Source organism: Caloenas nicobarica, chromosome 3 (genome assembly GCF_036013445.1).
Source record: "Caloenas nicobarica isolate bCalNic1 chromosome 3, bCalNic1.hap1, whole genome shotgun sequence".
Taxonomy (NCBI): Eukaryota; Metazoa; Chordata; class Aves; order Columbiformes; family Columbidae; genus Caloenas; species Caloenas nicobarica.
Window position 1 is genome coordinate 19522656 of NC_088247.1, and position 25500 is coordinate 19548155.

The following is a 25500-nucleotide window of genomic DNA, read 5'->3' on the forward strand; positions in this document are numbered from 1 at the left end:
AAATGGCAGATGAAGTTTGTGTATGATGATATTTGTCATATGTTTAATGCAGATATGCCCACAGAGAACTATAAATTCTTACCTAGGTATCTCCTCAGAAACAGTAGGAATGTTCCTTGTGAAACCTAACGCTAAGTGCACAGCTGCTGAGGTTGAGGATCTCTGCACATTTCCTGGGTCAGGCAGGTCTGAAGATTTTCTGTCATGAGGCTTGACAAATTCACTTACGTTACTTGGGGAAGGGAGTACTTTTTCTCTCCGACAAGCAAGAAATCTGTGCTGTCAGTCGGAATAAATATTATTTATTCTAGTAAATATTAGCCCATTCTTTCATGGAAATACAGTCCAAGAATATAAGAATGAGGTAGTGAGCTTCAGACTTCATGCGTCTGTGGACAGCTGTAGAGATGTGAATTCTTGCTGTTCAACCTTGTGGCTATGTTAAAGAGAAGGTTCTGGGATTGCTCGGTTCTCCTAGTTTTTGGTGTTGAAATAAAAGTGCTAAAATTTGAATTTCTTTCACAGTTATTGTGTGAATCTTTTGAAGACAACTATAGAAGATCAGTAGAGTAATAAAGAACTTTTTCTGTTTGTGTGGGGGTTTTTTTATTGTTTTGAAAATCATATTGGCCTGTTTTTTGATTACTTTTTGCTCCCTAGTTGACTTACCGGATGTAACTTCCTCACCTTGCTAGTGATCCACAGAGAAAATGAGAAGGCAGTAATTGGACCTGAAATTGTAAAGTTGTCTTAGTAATCTTCTGGCTAGTTTCGGAGGAGAATCTGAGAAAATAGTCTGAAGTCTCCTTTAAAGAAAACCAAAACGAGTTTCTAAATTTCTTTCTCTTGCCTTTTTAAGTTCATTGTGGGTTTTTTCGTTTTTGTTTTTCTTATAGAATATTGTACTTCATGGAATAGTGTGAAACATTTTAAAGAATTTACCCCTTCCCCCCTGGCATTTAACTGAACAGCAAGGTGATACGAGATGGCTTATCAAGTCCAGTATTTCATGTGTGTAATGTACCAGTTAATGTTAACCAATCTTATTCTATTTGTATCTGGTTTTGAGCTCAGGTATTGTTCTAGAAAGTACAATGAAAACAAGTAATTTAAAACTCTTTTCTCAAAAAGGCCTATATTTATCTTCCTTATAGCATGTTATACCAATTCTGTATGGCAATATGCATATTAATTGAAAATCCTATTTGGAAGAGAGCTTACTGAGATTACTGGAATTGAGCTTCTATCTGAACACTTTAAATTTCTTTGAGATTTCTGTTTTCCATTATTAGATCTATTAATTGATATGCATGTATTCTATTCTAGTTTCTTTGTATTCTAGATTTAGTTTACCTAGTTTCTGAATGTTATTGTTTCTGAACAAGCTTTATTGTTTGTACTTCATGCATCTTCATTTAGAATCATCAGCCAAAAACTTTCTACAGAAAACAAGATCTGATCCTTAAATGATTATTGATGACTCTAAATACCAACGTATAGAACAGAAAGCACACAGCATGGAGTTCTAATAGTAAGGAATACTGAGTTTAGCAGATAACTTATTTCAAGTAGTAATGCAACCAAATTAAGCAATTGAAACTTTTAAAATGCTTTCATGTATTGCATTTGTTTTCTTACTTTAAAAAGACACTTAAATGTTTTCCTCACTGAAGTACCAGTCAAATGAGATGATCCTGTCAGGAGCAGTCGTAGATATTGTGACCATCTCATGTCTGAGCCCCATATCTTGACTGGTTTTGGAAATGCAAGATTGAAGAAATGTTATAGGTGTCCATTGTTCATAGCTATCTTTGGAAGTTGCTTAAATAAATGGTAAAATGTGGCACTGAAAAGAAGTGGAATCGTATACTTTGCATTTCATAGCTCATTAAACTAATGGAATAGGGTGAAGCACTCATGAAAATTTTGAAATTTCCTCTTTTGTATTGGGAGAGATATTGAGTTTTCTTCTACTTTCTCACACTTAAAGATATTTAACATAAGAAGGCTATGAATAAGGTCTTATTTTACTTCATGAGAAAAAGATGTAGTAGGTGCAAACAGAAGAGCATTTTTTTTTTTCACAGCTCTACTGTTTTTTGTCTAAAAGAAGAATCATAAAAACATTTAGATTGGACCTGAGGACCCTAAAGGTCTTTTCCAACTGTAACATCACACTGCCAATTCCACCACTAACCCGTGCCCCTAAGTGCCACATCTACATGTCTTTTAAACCCCTCCAGGGATGGTGACTCCACCACTTCCCTGGGCAGCCTGTTCCAATGCCTGACAATCTTTTCTGTAAAGAATTTTTTCCTGATATCCATTCCAAACCTTTCCTGGCACAACCTGAGGCCATTTCCTCTTGTCCTATCACTTACTACTTGGGAGAAGAGACCAACACCCTCCATGCTACAACCTTCTTTCAGGTAGTTGTAGACAGCGATAAGGTCTCCCCTCAGCCTTCTCTTTTCCAGGCTAAACAGCCACAGTTCCCTCAACTGCTCCTCATAAAGCTTGTTTTCACCAGCCTCATTGCCCTCCTCTAAATTCTCTCCAGCACCTCAATGTCTTTCCTCTACCGAGGGTCCCAAAACTGAACACAGGATTCGAGGTGCGGCCTCACCAGTGCCAAAAGAATGCCTTTCATACAGGAAGTTTGGGGAATATAATGGTTGAACTGAAAGAATAATACTGTGTACCTACTTTGAAGAGAGATTTTTGAGTCTTGCTCAACTTTTAAAAAGCATTTTGCAGATAATGATAGAGAAAAATATTGATTCCTGAATAATTTTTTGTTTTAGTGTTTCAGTCATTTGGACTTGCTGTTCTTCAATTGGCAGGTTAATTCTTTTTCTAGAGCTGACTTATGCAAGGTACAAGGTTTCTCTTAAAATCTACTTTTCCCAGATTTTATCTACTCTTTGTTATTTTTTTTAATTGTACATTTTCAAGATACAATGAAAAGAATCTTTCTGCAGTATCCAATTGTTATCATCCCCTGTAAAACTGAGACACTCAAGCTCTTTTTTTACTTAATAACTACTTGACAGTTAATGCTACTGCTTCAAAATTCAAAGACAACACTAGCAGTCTTGCTGTATGCTTTGAAATACAAGGGATCTGATGTTATTTGCTTCTCTTTTCTCTTCTAGGGATAAAACTTAGCAAAATAATGTAAAATGCAAAACTCACTAATTTCTGCTGAGTGCCAAGAGTTGCATGAGGGAAGCAGATACTCTAAAGCAGCTGGTAACAGTAGGTTATCTATGGGGTCAAGAATCAAATGGATAGCTGTAAGCCGTGTGTGTGTTTGAGAAGCATGCTGATATAATAATGTTTGGGAGTTTTTACTGTTCTGATTGAGAGAGGCCTTGATGTGATGGGGTTATTAAAAGATCCTGTTGGATGGGGAAGTTCCTATGTTTGTGGTTTTGTTCTTTATTTTTCTTCAAAGAAAGCATTTTAGCTACTTTTAAGTATGTTGTGGGATTTTACAGATCTGAAGCTTTTTTCATGTGCGTGGATATGTATATATGGATATTTTTTTTTCCTCTTCTGTATATACAGCATCTGCTTCCAAAGTTATGAGGCTTTTTTATTTATTTTCAATGAGTTGTAGATGTAGGAAACCTTCCTCAAAGGGAATGATAATTGATGTTGAAACAGTCTGCCCCTGTCACTCTCTAGGAGATTTCCAGATAGATTTCCACGCCCCTTCTCCCTGGCTTCATGGATTTGTGAAATCTTTTTACATCTCCTTGACATGTATAAGTGAAAGAGGCATAAGGAGGTAGAACTTCAAATGTAGATTATTATTGGTACACCTACTGAAGAGCAAAGTAATGTGGAAAACCTGAATGTAATAGCTAGGCTTCTATGTCAATGAAAATTAATTTTCTTGTTGTCCACTAGATTATTTTCTTTAAGTGCTGACTTCTGATAAATTCACGTGTTTCCCATATGTGGCTAAACTTGCAAGTGACCAGAATTCAGTCATCATTTTGAGATGAGCTTTCATTTTTGAGAAACTCTAGGTGGGATCTGTCAAAAGTACCGAATATAGCAACTTCAACAATTGGAGGCAGACTCTCCACTCCTATTTTTGGCAGACAGGTCAAATAAGAGTTACTGCCCTTTTACGTAAAGTCTGACAGAGTATTTACTGGCATATTGATTCTGCAATCTCTCTAAATTCTTATGCTTTCAAGAACACTAACTTCCCTAAAGAGTAAAATAAGGTGTTTTAAATAACTTTCTTGTTCTTAAGAAGTCACAAAGAAATTTAAATCCTTGCTGAATATACAGTTTGGGAAGTATGTTCTCTAAACAATGAGTAAAGGTAATTTAAATGCTGCCCTATATTCTTTTAGTTCAAGATATGTTGCTAGGGTATTGTGATATAAAGTAGGTTCTAAAAAGGAAAAAAAAAAAAAACCCTTATTTTTTTTCAAGTCAATACCCAGGAAAACCCATTTTCTTGTTAGCATCATTACTAATACTTTGATTTCTGATTTTGACATTAATAAAGTCTTATATCTTTTCATTCTGGATGGTAATATTAGCTAGAATGATACTTGTTCTAATACTATTAGAACAAATATATCTTTGGATATTAACAGTAAATTGCGTTTTTCTAGGCCATTTTGTCCTAATATAAAGACAAAACCATGCAATTATCTCTGCACCCCTCCTCATGCGCGCATATGAAAAACACTGATTTAGAAAAATTGTGTAATCACAAAGGGAAAACTTATTCTTACTCAGTTTGTGTCTCGATTATAGTGCTCCCCCTTGCTTCCGCCAATGCTGGATATATCACTTAGGGAATTTTGTACTATTACTACTGATGTTACAGGAAGATTATTTTACTATCAAGTGATAGGCTTAGTAGCTATGTGTAGTCTTGCCAAACTTTGAGCAAACATCAGAAATTTACCGTGGTGGTGGCATAGTACTCGCCCGCACTACACATTTCTGACATACTCAGTGGTATCGTATGCTAGAAATCTATTAAGACTGTTCTTGTGTAACTCACATTGCTAATAAACAAGATGTGGAGTTGGTAGATCTACTAACTGATTGGAGGTGAGATTGGTTTTCTGCTTTTTGTCATTTGCCACCTTCACCATAAAAAATTGGTTATATTCAAATGGTATTCTGGATGTAGCCAAAGCATGATAAAACATTAGAAGTGATTTAGTAACAGGTAACGTTTTGTAAGTTTAATTTTTGTATCTCTGTTTTAATAAATAAATATGACTTCATAGGGTTTTTAAACAAAGGTTACAGTGATGGAGAGGGAGAGACCAGTATAGCAACCCGTGAACCTCATGACTTTCCTATGTTTTAGAAATGTAATTGGATCCTTCAGCTTCATGGTTTAAAAATAAATAAATAAAAATCCTTACACATGAACTACCTGTTTTAGGCAGTCATTACATTGAAAAGTAACTTTTTTTGCTAATGTGTTTGGCAGCTATTTGGTATTGTGAGCGTCTCAGATTCCGTGACTGAAGGAAGGAAAGGGCATGAATATGTGAAAGAAGCTAGGTATAAAAGGGGGGAAAAAAGGATTAAACTGCTAATCTTTGAGATGGGGAAGAGGCTTTGTAAAATTAATACTTGAGCTATCTAGATGAACTTATGCATTGTTAGTTTGCTTTTGTGGCACTGATGCATCATTTTTCCCCTCTATTGCAGCAAGTCAACTGAATTAAAATAGGGGGTAGATTTTTTTCTTGAACAGGATAAGATTGCTACTTACAGCTTTAAGGTAGGTAAGAATTAAGGGTAAAAAATAATTTTAGTAGCTTTCTAGCTTTAGAAGTTAAATCACATTGTTCAAGTTCAGTACGATAGGGATTAGGTTTTTAAAAAAGCTAAAAAGATTATTGACAGAAGGGTGCAAAGTACATAGGGTTTTGGATGATAATAAAGGTGACAATAAGCTGGAGTGCTACAGTTGCATTTTAATTGGTTAATGCTTGATCTCTGAAAAGTTATATGGACTTATTTGCCTCTGATATTTTATTAATATCTTACGCTTGTTAAACAAAGCAGAAATCAAGTCTTTTGCTTCACAGTGGCCCAGAAATAAAAAGGAGAATGATGTATTTAGTGGGAAAACTCTGTCAGAACAATTCTAGGAACTTTGCAGCTTCATTTTTTGCTAGTCTGAGTAGCTGTAATCAATTGAGTATTCATTTTTTACTTTCATTACAATGTGACAGGAGTAACACTTTTAAAAACACGAATAAGAAAGGTGACAAAGTAATTAAGGGGATTATAGCATTTTAGTAGAAAAGCACTCTTAAATATCATAAAAGAATAATGGTGGGGTGAGGGTCAAGAATGTACCCTCCAAAATGATATTATATTTACTGTACTATTATTCTTTTTTAATAAGTTTGAAAATGAAGGAAAATTAGTCTTCAAGTGTGCAAGAAATTGGTAGTCATCAAAGATCTGTATTCACCTGCTAAGGGGAAAGTCATTTCACATGTGTATCACTACTAAAAGTTTGAAAGAAGCCTTGCTTCACTATTTGAAAGGGCCTCCTAGCCTACACCAGGAGAAATGTTTCATTGTGATGAGATGAAACGCAAAAAACCTGTGAGTATGTCTTGCATGTGCTTTGTTTCAGACAGAACTTCAGAACTTCATTTTAATCTGCTCTCTTGTTTATACATCCCTCCCCTTCTCTCACCTGCTGTTTTAGGATTCTGTTAAAATGGAAGTGGACTGTTTCCTAAGGACTTAAAGTGCTGTAGAAAGTAAATTTTAGCTACAGCATTAAAGGAAGAAGAAATGCAGAAGGATTTTTCTGTAGACTATTTGAAGAGTTCCGTAGCCATGCCAGTTTTGCCAGCAATGGATTGCTGCTTCCTGAATGGCGTAGGTGTAGTCTCTGCACAGCAGAATATTTGGTAAAGGGAGTAAACGCTCACAAAGTGTTTGGGGAAAACTATCATTCTAAGAAAACAATTTCGGTAAATATAAAAGGAACTCTTAGTCCAACAGTTTCTACTTAAATTCAGGTTTTGCAAGGAATAAACTTTGGTTAAATCCTATAAGAATAAAAACTCAGATTTATGCATTGCTCTGCATAAATCTCCTGCTCTATTCTCATCTACTTAGAATGTCAGTGAGAAACTAGTGATTTGTTTCAATTTTGATACTATGTAATCACCAATTACTTGAGTAGTTACTAGTTGGGAAATAGAGAAATGATTCAGACTAAGAATTCTGCATTGGTGGAAAATACGGTGTGCCTGCTGAACCTCTAATTGGATCTCGGTAGCTATCTCCATCGCTGTAAAGGTCTTGAAGTAATTAAAAGCAGCTGCTTTGGTGTTTCTCCTGCATGCAGGTGAAGGATCTATTTTGTGGGACAAAAGTAGATGACCTTATCTCAGGAGCGTGACTGGTGGCAGTGCCAGTGTACTGTTAACTGTTGCACATATTATAGGATAATGCTTGCAGAAAGACAAGGTGAAGGAATGAAAGAAATGGTAAAATTGGAGAAATAAGGAAATTCTGAAGGAAGGAGATCTCAAAGGTATGCAAGGAACATGTCACTGAAAGGCCAAGTGTATGCCTGCAACCATTTGTGGCAGGCAAGCAGGTAGGAAGTGGAATGCAGCCTTCGGGCAATCAGTTCTGTGGAAGGCTGTAGAAATCTTAATGAAGTAAGAGATGGTCCTTAGGTGTTAGCATTTTGTAGGTCTTTTATGTACCATTTAGTGTCTGTCAGTGGGAAGATTGATTATTGTGACTAAATGACTGCCTGTTCTGGTGGTGGGGTTTTTTTTGGGTTTTGGTGGGTTTTTTGTTGTCGTTTTTTGGGTTTTTTTGTTTAGTGGTTTCTGTTTTGCATTTTCCTTCCTCTTTACCTATGGCAACTCCCCCTGCTTTCCTGAGACCTAATGTTCTTCTTCCTTTCCATGCCATCTACTGAAATGATCAGAGAAATAATTTGTTGATTCTTGAATTGTTGGCTCTAACTTTTAGCTTTGCTGCTATAAGATGAACAGTGATCTATAGACTTCACTGATTGGGACTGTGCTGGCAAACTAAACAAGATATTTATTTTGATTGCTTATGTAACTGTGAATTGGGTAGCAAGAGTATTTTCTCAGCCACAAGAGTATCTTTATGTATTTGAAAACTTGAGAACGTGACATAATGGGCCACAAAAAGTAACAGCGTTCAAGTTTGATGTTTGGAATGATTTACTTTAATGATATAAAGCAGGGTGGGAGCAGGTGTGGAAAGTGTGGGTGCATGAGCTGTATCAACACTGAAAATGATTTAAGAATGAAACAATCCTTATGTGCTAGCTTGTGAGGGATAAAACTTGCTGACTGTATGAATATTAACATTGAATAATCAGTTTTTGGTATCAGACAGCTCGTTGCTCTTGGTGGCTTTATTAGGAGAGAGTTGCCAAAAAATAAAGTATCGGTCATGGTTCTCTGCAGATTGTTATAAAATAGACAAATTGTTTTGGAGAATATGTTGTAGGGAAACGTGAGTACCTCAGAAGAATTTCTGGTCTGCTGATCTCAATGAAATGGTGGTTCTGTTGTGCAGCTGATTCCACAAAATTGAGAGAAATAATTTTGGGGATAATTTAGTCCTTCTAGAGAAGAGGGTATTTTGGAACAGTTATCCCTTCTGTATAGTACTTATCATAGAATGTCCTGAGTTGGAAGAGACCCAGAAGAATCATCGAGTCCAACTCCTGTCCCTGCATATGACAACCCCACAGTTCACACCGTGTGTCTGAGGGTTTTGTCCAGTCTCTTCTGGAACACTGCCAGGCTTGGGGCCATGACACCTCCCTGGGGAGCCTGTTCTAGTGCTGCACCACCCTCTGGGTGATGAACCTTTTCCTGATGTCCAACCTAATCCTCCCCTGGCACATCTTCCTGCCATTTCCCCGGGTTCTGTCACTGGTCGCCAGAGAGAAGAGTTTGGCCCCTTCCCTTCCTCATCCCTTTGTGAGGAAGCTGTAGCCACAATGAGGTCTTCTCTCAGTCTCGTATTCTCTAGGCTGAACAAACCAAGTCACTTTTAGCTGCTCCTCACACAGCTTCCCCTCCAAACCCTTCACCAACTTTGTATCCCTCTTCTGGACTCTCTCCAGTAGCTTTATATCCTTTTTATCCTGTAATGCCCAGAACTGCATACCGTGCTCCAGGTGAGGATGCATCAGTGCAGAGCAGAGTGGGACAATCCCCTTGCTCGCCCAGCTGGCCATGCTGTGCTGGATGCACCCAGGACACGGTTGCCCTCTTGGCTGCCAGGGCACACTGTTGGCTCATGTTCAACTTGCTGTTGACCAGAACCCCCAGATCCCTCTCCGTAGAGCTGCTCTCTAGCCTCTTGTTTCCCAGTCTGTATGTATTTGTGTTGAAGACTGAGACAAAGAAAGCATTAAATGTCTTGGCTTTGTCTATGTCTCTGTTTATGAGGTGACCGTGCTCATCGAGTAATAGGCGGATGTTATTTCTGGCTTGTCTTTTGTCATTAACATATCTTAAAAAACTCTTTTAATATCCCTCACAGTACTGGTCAGCTTCAACATCAATTGAGCTTTGCTCACACAAATTTCCTCTGTACAGTGGTGAGCAGCATCTCTAGTTCCCCTGTGACACTTGACACTTACAGTGTCTAGTGCTATGAGGTGGTCATGTTGTAACTGGGATTCCTAGGCATTGTGCAGGTGTATCTTAAAGAATGCTGATGACTTGAAAGCTTTACACTTCTTGATTTGAAGTGAATATTTAATTACTGGGTATTAGGTGCACACATTCATTGAGGCAAGTTATTTGTCTAACAGTGATAATTATCTAATTTGTCTTGGAGCTCTAGCTTCTGAAAAGGGTACTTCTTTCTAGCTGCTTTCAGATGCAAAATTCTGAATTAAATGGTGGATGAGAGCTCTCTGCCAGCATGGTCATTTCTGAGTTTATAGCAAGGTTCCAAGTATTCTGGGGTTTAAGAAATGTTCATGCCTTGGCTAATTAGAAAGGAATAATTTGAACTCTTAAAAATAAATGTCAGTAATTGTTTTAGGAGTTGCTTGTAATTCTCTTACCCACAATTTTCATAGTTGAATGATCTTCAGCACAAATTAGAGACACATTTTTCTTACCAAAAAAAACCCCACCAACACCTAAAACAAACAAAAAACCCAACAAAAACAACAACAAAACAACAAACAAACCCAAACGGCTGACATGGCTCGTTCTTGAGGACATTGGGACCATAGGCATTCCTAAGGAAAGACGCTGGTATCACGTGCTGTCTGGTACTTCTGTCATCCTTGAAGTGTGTGAATTTGATCTCATTAATGACAATTAAAACGTGACAGCTATTTTGAAGGAAAGCAAGAATGCCTTATCCTGTGCTGCTTGGAGAAGAATGTTCATCAGTTACTCCTCTTGAGGCTTAAAAATTCCTGTGGGATCAGAGGATGCAAGCTATGTTATGTCCAAGTACATATGCAGGAAACAAAGGGATGAAAAGAAAGACGTGCATGTGTGTTCTCGATAGATTAGTTTCTTTGTTTTAAGCTGACAGTCACAGATCTTTAAGACATTACCATCTTTAAATACTTAACACCTTGTTCTTTGGTTGTCTTGTGTTTTAGTTCATGAAGGAAATACTTAAGTCATGTGTAAAGAAAAGTATTAGCAGGAAGATCAGCCCTAAAATGTTGAAATGCCTGTTAATATCTGTTTACTCTCAACTGCTACTAGAAATTTACCATCAGGTGAAGGCAAAGTGAACATTTAAATAGTTTAACTTATATGTTCTACCTGAAACTACACTTACTGCTGTACTAACATGACTAACATAACTGTCTGCTGGCAGTGTACAGACAAATTTCCAATTATTTTATCTTAGTGGTGTATCGACATTATCTTACAAGCATTTGACTTTGGACTTTTATTCCTAGTTTTCCCTGTCTTGCATTTGTAATATTTGTTCTAGCTGTATTTGTTATTATTTACTGAAAAAAGAGTAATAACTTTTGTAACATTTTTATTTCTGAATTTACATAAAATCAGTTTATTCCTATGGAGCTCTAGAAATGTGTTAATTTTTTTTTAAACTCTTATTACCGATTTTAGCAGTTAAAATAACCGAAATGACACAATTTTTTTTTTTTTATAAATTCCACTTTCTGACTTGTGAAATAAAATTGCTTACAACCAAGCAAATGGCTCCCCAGGAAGACAGAAGCCCTGATGCTCTAAGGCCTGGGGTTTTGCTAAATTCAACACTGTGAATAAGAGTTCCTTGGCTATATCCCACTTTCACAGATGTAAAGCAAATTATTTCACTGATTTTTAAATTTAAAAAAAAAATATTAAGTAGGCAGGCCATATGATCATTTTAAATTCATTTGTACTTTGAGCAATATATAGGCATGCTTATGGAAATGAATAATTTATTACATACTATTGCAGATTCTTAGGTAGACTTGTTATGTTAGTAAGCATCTGTTGTACTGATGGCATCGGTCTATACCATTGCATCTGTTCCGGCTTGTTTTTTGTTAATGAAACTAAGAATTTCTTTTCAAAGGAGGGAAATGTGATTGTGGTCTATCAGTTAAAGAATTGTAAAATCTAAACCAGCTGTCAATGAAGGTCTCTCCTGTATATCTATAAATGCAAATATTTTGAAAATCAGTTTGTGAAATGAAAAAGAGGGTCATCATTGGTGGTTTCTTCTGTTCCCTTCATAAAAGCAAGCAAACCAAATCCTATTTTTTGCTCCTATCCTTTCCATATTTCCCCCCTTAAATCAGATCATCTTGTCTTGATGACAAGATAACCAGTGAAACTGGCATCCCAAGATGTGGGGGCTGATGAAGGAAGTGCCATTGATCAGTCTATTTTCAGACTTCCATTTTTATTGAGCAGCTATTTAGCTTCAATGACTGAAAAAAAACTTAGAGGAATTTTAAATAAAGTACACCTTTCCATATAAACTCGCAGTTTACAACATTGCATAAGCAATATTCTCTGTCTCGCATTCCTCTATAATAATGGGATTATTTGCAGTTCACCTGAATGTAGTAATAAGATTACTTGAATTGTTGGGAGAAGTAAGAATGTCTTTGGTGCTGTAAATTAATCCAATGTATGTTTCATTCCCTGCCTGTGCCTTCATTTTGTTTTGAAATATGGCTTATTTAACAACTGGTTATCACAAAACCTAGTGCTAATTCCCTCTCCATTTCTACTTTGGGGGTTAAGAGGAGCAAAGAAAGAGTTGCTGAGCTACCATTCCTACTTATCTCCAGGATCAGGAGGAAAAGGAGCATAGTTATCCTGATTTGATTATTTTCACGATAACCTTGCCTGTATAGAGTTAAATTTATTGGATGGAACTATCAGTTCTGGTGGAAAAGCTACAGAGGTGAGGAGAAAAAAAAAGGAACGACACAATCGTCTCTGGTTTGTTAGTGTGAACTGGTTTTGGTATGGAGTGGATTGGTGAGATGTAGAAAGGCATTTTACCTTCATGCTGCTGTTTCTCTGGAAGTTAAGTATATAAGAACTACCTTTACCTTTTCCTTCCAAATGGAATAGTGCCAACCTGTTGATCAGAACAATGATTAGTTTGTCTCTACCAGCATTGTGACTCCTACAGCAGCAACAGGAGATCCTACGTAGAACAACATAAACAGGTTTGTAGACAGGTTTACAGATAGGTCTCTGATCCCTTTTTGCACTAGTTGAGACTGTCTTTTGCCACAAACTTTCGTAACATTAATTTTCAGTCTGCTACTCACTGGTCAGACTCTCCACCCTTTCTTTTTAAACTTATCTTGTACTATTTCAGTGAGTGCCTCTTAGTTCTAAGACTGCAAGATTGGGCCTGTAATATTAGTAGCAATTCTTTCACCTTGGCACTGCTTTTCTGTTCCTGTAAACTTAAGTCATGTTCTTCCCAAGGTGTTTTCCTTGCAAATGAAATAGTCCCAATCTGTTGAATGTCTTATTAAATACAGCTGTTCCATCATCTTCATTTATGTTGCCCTTCTCCAACTCCGCTATGCCCTCCTTCAGACGCAAATACCAGATTTATACTCTCCATTTGAGATAAAAGCATATCAAGTTTTTATGAGGCTGTGAAACAATCCTTTATTCTCAGTGCCATTTCTAAGGATGCCCAGTGTTTTGCTGGCTAATGTAGCTGCTGCTGCACATTAGGTCAAGAGAACCATCAGTCCTGACTCACAGAGCTTTTTTCAGAGTTATAACTACTGGTTCTGAGTGCAGCATCACATTGGAATGGCTTATTTTTCTCTAAATGCATTAACTGACTTTTGTATACAGAGCAGCTCTTCTGTCACTTTTTTGACCACCAAGTTTTTTTGGGGTCCTTCGGTTGTTCTCACCTTTTGGCATGACATGGAATTACCTGAAAGTGTCAACTCCTGTAAGACTAGGAGTTGACACTGTGCCATAAAGCACTATTTGGGCAACTCATGCTGGAATGCATCTTCTGATTAACCTTTCGGATAAATCCTTGGTTTAAATCCATGGGATGAAGCAAGATGAATTCCTTTCACTAGAAAGAGGAAAACTGAAATTAAACCCCAAAATCTCTATGAAGTGTAACAATACTGAGACTTGTTTTCAAGTCAGGTTGTTACCACTGCAACAAAAATAGATTATGTATGTAAGTGGGAGACTAACAAAAGCAGTACTCTTGAAGTTGATTTTAAAAAAAAAAACCACCAACATTTCCCAGACCATTTTGAAATTAAATACTTGAAAAATAAAATTCCATATTACAGTCGTCTTCTGTGTTTGCACTTGCCTCTGCTTCTCTTAAGAATTCAATTTATTATTCAGGTCCATTGAAATGTATGTGGAAACTGATTTATTTTCATAGTGCAAATATTTATTTCAAGTCCTACAAAACTGGGTTCTGCACTTGGATTACATGTAGGGACAGGCAAAGCCACCAGAGGGCAAAAGAAAGTGGGAATGGAGAAGACTGTTATCTGCAACTTTACACTTGCAGTCAGGCATGTGTGCAAACATGTCTGTTTTTTCTGTTTTCTTGTTCCAAACAAGTTAGGAGCCACTTCGCCGTAGTTATGAAAACTCAATATAAATAGCTTAGTTTTGTAAATCCAGAACATGCAGGCATGCAAACACAAAACTGCTGTTTAATTTTGATGAAAAGGGAAATGAAGTTTGCATTTAAAATCCACTAATTTAAAACATTAAATATGCCATGAGTTATGGCTGTCTGGTGCGTTGCACTTATCATACAGTAAACTTTTGGGTATTATAAAAAACTTCCTGCAGAGGAAATTAATCAGTAAGGATATTGGAAATAATGCTGATGATGATGCTCTCAACTGCTTTGTATTGAAGACAGCAGGAGTGACTGACTTTACTGGTCTCACTTCACTTTGCTGTAGTGAAAACCCTCCAAGTAGGGAAATCACTGCACAGCTCTGTGAAATGCTGCAGCCATTAAAATGTGGAGGGAAGTTAAATGTGTCTTTCCAAATATTCCCCAGTGCTCTTCTCAGCAGTACTAGTGGGATAGACAGAAGAAAGTTTATTCTTGTAGTTTGAGGGAAGAAGTTAATGTTCTCCTAGTGTTCTTTGTAGCTGGTACCTGTTGTGGTTTTGCGGGTGTGTGGGTTTGTTTTGTTTTGTTTTTTAACTCTAGCTGTTATATGTAACTTGTGGACCTTTTTAAGTACTCTCCAATATGGTTTTAAGTGAAATGATTGACTATCTGATCCATTTGATGGAAAACCACTACAGAAGTGGTGAAGAGCTTGAGATTTTTTCCATGTTAGTTACTATTCCAGTTTGAAGGCCTCTGTGTGTAGATGTATCTTATGTTCAGTCCAAATGACAAGTGACATAGGTGTGTTATCATAGTCTGTACTACAGTCTTCTTCATATGTACAACTGCTGTAAAAGTCAACCTCAGTAGTGTCTCAGCCAGTGTGGAAGAACAGGTACATAGGGAAAAGTGTAAGAATTGAGGGAGCGTATATAATGTAATTAACTTGAAGCACAAATGCTTGTTATCCCTTGATTTAAGATTTCATCTTTATTTGACAACCATTATCAGGATAATTGTAATGTTTGTGCTATGAAGCAAAATAGAACTAATGTTAGAAAGAAGAGGGAGGAGAGAGAATGACTGAAACTGAAGTATTACAGGATGGTCATGATGTTGAAAAGTGCTTCTAAAATACAGAAAGCGGATAAAAGGCTTCTGAATTGAACTGTCACTGGGAGAGAATCTGTTAAATTATCAGAATGCTCTATCCCTCAGCATTAGAAGGTTGCATTCTCTTCCCCCCCCCCCCCTTTTTTTTTTTTTTGCAATAAGAGCAAGAAAAATGTTTTTCTTTCTCCAATTTCAAATAGCTTTTGAACTCAGAATTTTCAAATACCGAACTAGTATAATAAACTGAAAGAAAACATGTTCTCTCTTCATCTCTAGTCAATACTGTTATTGCAGTAAATAAGATTTTGCAGCTACACATAAAGTCTTCCAGCATGTGTTTAGCCATTCTTGTCCAACTAGCTTGTTAAATAAGTAAAATATAGAAGCTCACTTTTCTCTGACTTCAGAGTTACCCACAAATCATGCAAGTGAAACCAAGTATACTGTGCAAGTTTCTTCCAGTAAACATTAAGACATTTTGCAGCTTTACCTTTTTCACATTCCATTTTTTGTTGACCACTTTCTGCCATGGAAAGGCAGGCTGCTTCAGCTTCCTCAGATCCCATCTTGCTTGAAAGCTGAAGAGGCTGAAGGAGAGTCATTTGCTTGATAGTCTCCTAAGAGAACACTAAAGATTTTGTTTTTTTTTTTTCCTTCTGACTTACATCAGCACCACAATTCAAGTCCTAACCATATCCTAAATATTTAGCCAATTGATAATTTCTTGATAAAGGAGCAAATCTAGAGTTCACTCTAGTAATCTGATAACACTAAATCTTTAGTGTATTCTGTTCTCTGTGGTGCTTCTATAAAAACATGTTACAGATGTTTTGAAAGCTATTCTAGTTTGAGGGGATTTTCCTAATATTTAGGGATAACATAAAACCTTAATGATCTTAAATTGTGTAAGTGTTTTTTAAAATAAAACTTCTCCAGCTGGTCAGTCCCCAGTGTGTGCTGGAGCATGAGGTTGCATTTCACTTTGTTGAACTTCATGAGGGTCCTGTTGGTCCATTTCTCCAGCCTGTTGCAGTCCATCTGGGGTTCTCTGAGGTCATTAATGAAGATGCCAAATGGTATTGGCTCCACAGTATTTATTCTTTTTCTTTCTCTGGACTTTCTGGATGTGGTAGCTGTCGGTATTGAGGTGTAAGGCGAGTAGAATTTAACTTAAAAAAACCCACACACGAGTAACTTGTTTCTTGTATTAGTAAAACCAGCTTTCTTATCGTAGCATTTGTAATTGACTTTGTGAACAGAACATCAAATGATACTGTATGTAGTTAATAATTGTTTATAATTATTTTTTTCCATTAAATATTTGTACTTGATATGTGAGCACATCTGAAAGTTAGCTACCCAAGTTTGCCAGACAAAGTAAAGATTTAAGGAACTTATGACTCAGATTGGAACTCTCAATCACAAGTAATTGCTGGAAGAAAGTTTGTGTGTCAGTCTGTGTGTCTGAGGTACGGGATGAAGCGGAGGCTGGGAAAGGCTGGTGCAAGGGGTAGCGAACCCACCTTTTCAGATCAAGCTGGTGCTTATAACTTGATCTGGTAAACTTGGGACAGCCATATAAATTGCTCACATTGGACACAGAGACATCTGTCCTGTTCGAAGGAGGTTTCCATGAACTGTCAAGTTATCCTATTTGTGTTTGGAACTCCTGTGGAGTAGAATGGGACTGTTAAAGGTTATTTAAATAGAACATTGAATGTGCAACTGTCTAGTGAGGTGCCTGATCTGATTGGGGGATAAGTGGTTTGCAGCTCCCATAAACTTGTTAAGGAGTATAGTATTTTATTAGCTCGTGAAACATCAAGTGGGAACCTTAGTGCATTGCTGTCATCTCGCCTTAACTGACAGCTGCCATGGCTTTGGTGATGGAAATGAGTGCCTCCATGAGATTCCTGCTTTCCCTTTGCCCTTTTTTGTGTGTAAAAGTATCAGTGTTGATAATGGTGTTCAGCTTCACTGGCCTTGGTGATGATGGAAGCCAACATGTAAATATGATTCATTGCCTTTTGTTGGTGTATTGTGCCGCTCTCAGCACAGGGTTAAACCTTGCAATGTTTTCTCGTGGCCAGCTGATCCCTTGCTGCTTGTGTGGCTCCCACTGTTGCAGTTACCATGTGCTGGTGGTAACAATAGCAGGAAGATTATCTCAAACAAACAAAAGCAGCACTAGCTAGTGCTAGTTTCTCCATTCTTTTCTACTCTGTTAAAATACCTAAAGAGATATATCTGAGGTATCAAATGAGCCGTAAGTCATTGTTATGACTTAGGAGATCTGGTCGTGTGAAGTGTCGGAGGGCAAGCATGCCTGTTTGTGCTGCTGAGCAGCTTTTACAGTGTTGTAGCCAAATTCTGCCTGAAAAGCAAAGTTCAGCGCATCAATATAGAGGTGGCTGCAGTCCTTCACTTGGGCTCTCCCTGTATGGCAGAGTTCCAGACATGCACTCAGTAAATTTTGAGCTCCCTCCAACAGGTATGTATCTGCAGAGCATATCCCCCCCCAAAAAAGGTATGTGCTGGAACATTGTCTGAAATAATCTCTAAATAGCATAAGAAACATCAGAATATATGAAAAAGTGCAATTTATGCCTTCTCCAATTTTTCAGCCTGCTTTCTGTGGCTTCTGTCTCCCTTTTCCATGCAACACAATGGATGGTTTACCTGTCTCTCCATGTCATACCCCACGCCTTCACCTTCACACACACTTAGATCGTTCTCTCTGCATTTACTGTTCAGCATGTGACGTTTTTAAAACCTCCTTAGACATCTGTAAATACAATGCAAACATAGGAGCCTGTTGTCTAGAGACCTAAGCGGTATCTGTGTTGTATTGGTGTGCAGTAAATGTGAATTTACGGTCACCTGTGATCTGCATACTAACAAGAAGGCTGGTGTTTATGTGGTGCTTTCCACATGTTGGAGAAATGAGACAACAGCTAACTATGGAAGATATCCACTGTACGAATGTCTGGACTGTCGAATATTACTGGTTTTCTACTTATTACTTCTACTTTCAGCTCCACTTGAAAATATATTTCTATTAGGATACAGAGTGAGCTGCTGTGTTCTGTTTCTGCCCTGTTTCTGTGTTTGTATTTTTCAAAAAAAATCAAAGGCTGTCTTTTGGTAGCTAAAAAGTGCATCTAAGTGATGGAAAGAAAAATTAAACTGCCTACAGCTCTTTATTCCGACATATATCTCATCCTGTGTATTTCAGAAAAATGTAATATGAAAGAATACACAGGCTTTTAGCACAAAAAATGGAATTCTTAATCCAGAAACAGAATGGTGTGTCGTTCCCCCCACACTTCTTTTGCCTGTGAAGGACATGTTGTTGAATAAATAGAATATGGTTTATCTTACGAATTGACTAAAAAGGCTACAAGATTATTCTTTTAAAAATAGATATGTACTGCAGTAATTTGGTTTTTATTTCTTCATTTTATTAAACTAGGAGAAGGATGTTTATGTTCATTAATGAGGAAGAGTGATAACTCTGTCAATGGTAAGAGGGAGGCATCTGAGCGCTGGCTGCCTGTTCCTGTCACACCGAGAGCATTAATGGGCACCAGCTGGGCTGTAGCCACAGCAGCTTCACTGCTCCAGCCTCGCACAGCAAGAGCTGCTGTGGCAATGCTGCAGAAGGGCCTCCTGTGCAGATTTAGCAAGTATACACTTCAGTTGTTGTTCCCTGGGCAACAGGATAACTGCAGCCAGCTGGCTTTGCACCACCTGAGCTGATCAAAGAGCAAACCCTGTCAGGCACTGATACTTCAGCTCCTCCAGCTTCAGTGTGAATGTCTGCAGGCAGTGATGTAGGAAGTGTTGTCATTTGGGTTTCAAGGTTAAACACAGGGGAATGAAGTAGCATGACAGCAGAAAGTAAAATGAAAACATTGTTCCTGTAGGTACTACCATCTGATGTGTAGAGATATTGGTTAGAGAAAATTAATTTTAAAACACTGAACTACTAACATACATATAAAATGTGTTTTGAAATTATTCAAAAACAGAATAGGAAACTAGCCGTAGCTGGCTTGAGTATATTGTTTTGGGAAAAGGAAAATCAATAAAGGGTGATTTATCATATGTGTTCAGTTAAGAAAGACCATAAAAATGATTGAAGACAAAGATTAAAATGCTTTGTAAAATTATATAATTAGGGAGGACTGAGCAGAACTGGATCTGGTCTGCTTTAGGTGACTGCTGTAAGCTTCTGGTAGGTCATCACTGTAGCTGTTATTCATATATATATATATATATCTATATATAAAAATATATGAAATATGTCAGAGCATGCTTCAGTGACATGGTGGGTTTTATTCAGTAAGTGGCGCCAGAAGAATGAAAGGTAGAAGATGGAACAGCAGTGAACTGTAATGTTGACTGATGTGGACCTGTATAATTGGGATAAAAATCCACTTGAGTCTGTTGGATGACAAGTAGGAGGGGTAGGTGGTAGTGTTTCTTGTATGTTTATTCTTACACTTTTCCATTTGTATTATTGCAACATCTACTTAACACTTTGCTCAAGAGGAGGACTAACTACTCAAAATCCTGTTTTAAACTTTGTTATCAAATAATAAAGATTGATTTTTTTTTTTTTTTAATCACTCCTATTAAAATAAGTTTCTCTTTTTTTTTCTGATGTCTCTGTTTACTGCCTGTAAAAGATACTAACCTTGTTTTTTGAGAAATTACTCCAGTGTGTGAACTGGTGGAAGGCAGAATTTGGACAAACAATAGTACTTAATTACTTTTATCAGGTTATGGATGTGCCTCAATTTACACCTAAAAGAGGAAGGTAAAGAGAGCTGGTGGGTTTCTATGTGGACTCAAACATCTTTGCTGAAACTGCAGAGTATTGATTAGCATCTACACTGAGGATTTGGTTTTTTTATATTCCATATATTTTTGTTTTTCTATTTCATATTTGTTTTAGTAGCACTTGATGATGGAAGTGTCTTAAGTAATTTCAGGTGGAGTGTGGGGTTTTTTTGTTTGTCCGTTTGTGGGGTTTTTTTTGGTTTTTTTGTTTGTTTTGTTAAAACTCAAACCATCAAGATTTTAAGTAGAATAGTTTCTTTCTCTAGCTAGCGTACAAAAAAAACCACCCACAAAACAAACAAACAAACAAAAAAACCCCCCAAAACCCACAACACCACAAAAAATCCCACACATATTTGGGGAGGGAGAATTTCAGTAAAGTGATTCAGTGTGAGAAAGCAATGAAATTACGGGGTTGTCTTCAGTTGGAAATCACTTATGACTCCAACATTAAAAGTATGGCTTTTTATTCTCAATATAAAACCAAATAGAAGTCTAAGTGAGAACACTTAACTCTCTACAGTGACAGACTAGACTGCATCTTTCTTGTGCAGCTATTCTGATTTATTGCATCAGTCATCCAGATATCAGTTGGTTTTTTAGTATGCTTACTAGGGTTGCATGTTATTTCCTTTTTAAAGCTGTTATTTATTAAAGAGAATAAACTGTATCTTTCAAGAAGCCTGTATAAACAGATTTTTATGATGTTATGTTCAGCTGAATTCTTTGTAGCTTTGCAGTCTGTGGCATTTTTTGAAGGAATCTTTATAATAATTTTGAGTGACCTAAAATTTTAGGTACTTCTCTCTAAATCTGGAGACATGACAGAGCTTACTTTTTTTATTACATAAGTCTTTAAGTGTAGGAATTGCTGAAGCAAAATCAAGGGTTGTGCGAAGGGTGTAGACAATCCCTTCTAGCTTAAACATCTGCAAATTTTTTGAAAACTGTAGTTTTCCACAAGGGCAGGAATGACTTCCAGTAAATGTATTGCATCTGAAATCGGCAGGTTGTGCTCCTATGTCCACATTTTTCTTCTTGCATGTAGTCCCAAAATGATTGTATACTTCTTAAGGAATGTCTGTCTGCTGGCTCCTGCATTACAGCAGCAACGGTACAGAGAACTGATCTGGTGTGTGTGATGTAATGGGTATTTGTAGGTAACATTACGTATGTGTTTCTTCTCAAAATCTCAGTAATACTTCCTGTTATGTTTACCTTTCAGGCAGATTTTCTTTTCTTCTTGAATTACTTCTGTCTCAGAGCCTGATACTTTAAGTTGGAGCAATGCTCCAAGGGGAATGGTGTTTGGAGAAAGATGAACAGGATGCTTCACCTGTCCACAACTTCTACTTTTTTTCTCTGTTGAAACAGCTGGTGGTAGTGGAAAGCTGAAAATTGTAATGGCAATAGCCCTCATTGAGAAGTCTCTTTGAGTGCTGCAGTGAAAATTGGTATTGACTTGACCAAGTTGTGACCTTTTGCAAATTGCACACTCTGCATGCAGAGAGTTTTCTCACTTGCTCGACTTGTAAAGTAGGCATCTGAGGAGGGCCTTGTGCTCTGTAGCTGTGGTTATCTCTCTTAGGCTTTGGCTGAACTTCCCAAAGTTTGTTTCCTGCAGTTGGTTACTGTACCCTCCTTGCTGCCAGGGATGGAAAAGCGGTTTCCAACTGTGTAAATAGCTTTAAGGAAGGTGTAGAAGCTTGACTTAAATATACACTGTGTGTTTTGCTTGGCTTGCTTTCTTTTACAGAATAACTAGCATTGTATTTTAACTATTGCATTCATACAGGCTCTTAACATTTTTAAGAAATAATACGGGAGTGGTAGATAAAAACATTGTCAGTTTGTATGTATATGTGCAGTAGGGTGATGTGAAGATAGTAAAAGAAGGAGAAATCTGGAGTTTCTCTCTGCCTGTAGGTTTTCTAGGTAAGCAATGCCACTACAGGGGTTGTAGTGAAATTACTTAGTAATACTGCATTTTTAAATTTTAATATGATCACTTGGGAAATAAGACTACATGGGTAATTCCACAAATATTGCGTACTGCTGGCAAGCTTGTCATACAGTCATGAGAAGCTAGTTGTGGGACTTGGATTTCTATGCAATGAAAGTGTTCAGTGTGTGGGTGGTGGTGTTTTTGGTGGTGTGGTTTGGTTTTTTGTTTTCGTTTTTTTTTTCCTCTGTGTTCCTGTAGGTTTGTTGCTAGTGGTTATTTGATTAAGAGTAATTGTGACCCACAAAAAAACCTCCACTTCATCTGTCATAATGGAGTGACACTTTTACTTGGCAGTATCGTTTGCCCTCTCTTTTACCAGGGAGAAAATTGTGTCTTTAAAAAGTTATTTATATAAAGGGAAATTAAGTCTTGCTTAAGGCCAGCCATATCTAAAATTACTACTACGGGAGGACATGGCAATTCCATTTTAGTTTTATGCATCTGGGAATTAATAAAGTATCAGAATTGTAGATAAGTGCATTAAAAGTGCAAGGAGAAATTAATAGTGCTCTGAATCAAGTCTCTACTTTACAGATTTTGGCTGTGTATCTAATTCCAGAATTTGTCCAAAGTGTTTAAAATTAGAATCTGAAGATTTGCAATGCACATATAACTGTTCATGATGGATGGTCATTCAGCAGCTGGAAAAGTGGTCTGTCATTTTTCCATGAGCATCTTCAAGCCCAGCTGAACACAGAGGATAATGTCTCTGCCGAGTTTTGAGGAGTTTTGTGTGTGTTGGGGTTTAGTGTTGTCCCTTTCTGATGCACAGTGAATTTTGTCCTTCACCACCAGTCCTGATGGAAGTGAAACATGCATGGAATGGCACAGAATTCTGTATATGAGACTCTGTGCCAACTGGTACTTCAGACTATTTTACCGGTTGTTTACAGGAATATCTATGGTTATAAGAGGAAGTGGAGGTAATAAGCTTATTTTATACGTGTACAATGGTAACGTGAGAAGAAACATTTAGTAAATGCCAAAATATAATTAAGGTATCAAGAGAATTTTTCTATTTATAGCTAAAAGAAGTGACAGCTACCTCACTGAACTTTTCTTAATGTTAATTAAAAAGAAATATTTTTTATTTCTACTTCAGTAAACATGGACAGAAGAAAACAACAACAACTCTATTCCACTACTTAAGAAAGAATGAATGACTCCTGTGCTATTGGGATCCATACTAAGTTTGATAGGTGTCCTTAATTTTAGAATTGTATTTTAAATATATGTGCTAATGTACAAGACCTTTTAAAGCATTTTCAATGATAAAAAATTAAAATTAAAAAAAATGCCTAACATACTACATAATAACAGCTGTTAATTCAGAAATCTACTGTGGCTAAATTACATTTGAAAAAGATAACATTCTCTTGCATTCTGGAATACCAAATGTCATCCAATACACATCATATCATCAGAGCAGCCGAACAGCTTTCAAGGGAGGAACCTGCATTCTGGGCTTCAAGGAATGGCATAGATAGGTCTGCAAAATGTGGAAGACTAATAAACTTGTTTTAACTACTCAAGCAAATCTCTTCTGCATGGAATATCAACATACACTTCAGTGTTGCTCCTTAGCAGCATCTGTAGTAATAACCTGAAAACAAATATAAAATCTATGTAGAATTACTGCATATGTTAAACTCAAGCAGATTCATTTAACTGGTGGCTTTTGACAGTTTTCAAAACAGCAAAGTATTATAGAAACTTGGGTCACATCAAGTTCCAGGGGGATTTCAAAATATATATATATATATACACACACACACACGCTTTTTTTCTTTTAGCCTCCCTCAATCTTCAAACCAGTGATTGTTTAGTTGGTTTTGGGTTTTCAATTTAGAAATCTGATTGTGCAAGAAACTAAACATTTTTTTTTAAAAGTTATTCATAAGAACACACCGTCAGAATTTCAAAATATTCAAGTTTTAAGAAGTTAAAATGACATTTCAAGGCTATGTTAAGACTTGTGTTGCTGTGTTGAGGGGAAAGATGGCTTGAGAAACGTGTACAATTTTTACGTGATTTGCTTTTGTGGTTGTCTGCTTAGATCTTTAGCGGAAAAGCAAATGCTTTATATGCATGGTACAGACCTTTCAGTAATTATAATCTACTAGAAACTTCTCTGTGGTGTTCTTTAATATTCTGTCATATATTGAGTATCTCTGTGAAACATTTGATAAAGCTCACCATCTTAAACTATATTGCACTTTCAATTTAGGTTATTTATTATTTGTATGGTGTACAATGCATGCTGTGCGTTCATTAGCCCTATGCTAACGAAAGGTAGCCGTCTGCTGCTTCCTCCTCTTCATTCAGTAACACATAGATTTAGAATAAAGGATTTGCTTCAAATGACTTGGAAATAGCTGTTTAGTTAGCATACACTACAGTTGGTAAAAATTCAGTTATGTGTTATATAAGGGATTATTCATCATCTCTAGATGTAAGGAAGTCTGCTGAAGATGACAAGTTGGGCAGGAGTGTTGATCTGCTGGAGGGTGGGAAGGCCATACAGAGGGATCTGGACCGGCTGGATCGTTGGGCTGAGGCCAATTGTATGAGGTTCAACAAGGCCAAGTGCCAGGTCCTGCACTTGGGTCACAACAACCCCAGGCAGCGCTACAGGCTCAGGGAAGAGTGGCTGGAAAGCTGCCTGGCAGAGAGGGATCTGGGGTGTTGATTGACAGCAGCTGAACATGAGCCAGCAGTGTGCCCAGGTGGCCAAAAAGACCAACAGCATCCTGGTTTGTATCAGGAGTAGTGTGGCCAGCAGGACTAGAGAAGTGATTGTGCCACTGTGCTTGGTGCTGGTGAGGCCCCACCTCGAATCCTGTGTTCACTTTTGGGCCCCTCATCATAAGACGGGCATTGAAGTACTAGAGAGAGTGCAGAGGAGGGCGACGAAGCTGGTGAGGGAACTGGAGCAGCTGAGGGAGCTGGGGCTGTTTAGCCTGGAGAAAAGGAGGCTGAGGGGAGACCTTATTGCTGCCTACAACTATGTGAAAGGAGGTTGTGGCATGGAGGGTGTTGGCCTCTTCTTACAAGTAATAAGCAACAGGATGAGAGGAAATGGCCTTAAGTTGTGCCAGGGAAGGTTTAGATTGGATATTATGAAAAATTTATTCACTGAAAGGATTATCAAGTAGTGGAACAGGCTGCCCAGGGAAGTGGTGGAGTCACCATCCCTGGAGATGTTTAAAAGATGTTTACATGTAGCACTTAGGAACTTGTCAGTGTTAGGTTAACGATTGGTCTTCTCCAGTCTAAATGGTTCTATGATTCTGTGGTCTCCTGATACAGTATTCAACTTGTGTATGCTAAATTACTGTGGAATAGTTATGCACATCATATATATATTTAGTACAATAGGTCAAATACCCAGTGCTTGTGTATTCTGTATTATG

At 37.4% G+C, this 25500-nt stretch overlaps 2 protein-coding genes across 3 annotated transcripts in view; one reads left to right on the plus strand and one right to left on the minus strand.

The window, feature by feature from the left end:
- The window catches only part of RPS7 (ribosomal protein S7), a 488774-nt gene that overhangs the window by 103336 nt on the left and 359938 nt on the right, over positions 1-25500 (minus strand). The window lies entirely within an intron of this gene.
- Positions 1-25500, plus strand: part of EIPR1 (EARP complex and GARP complex interacting protein 1) — an 84750-nt gene that overhangs the window by 16094 nt on the left and 43156 nt on the right. The window lies entirely within an intron of this gene.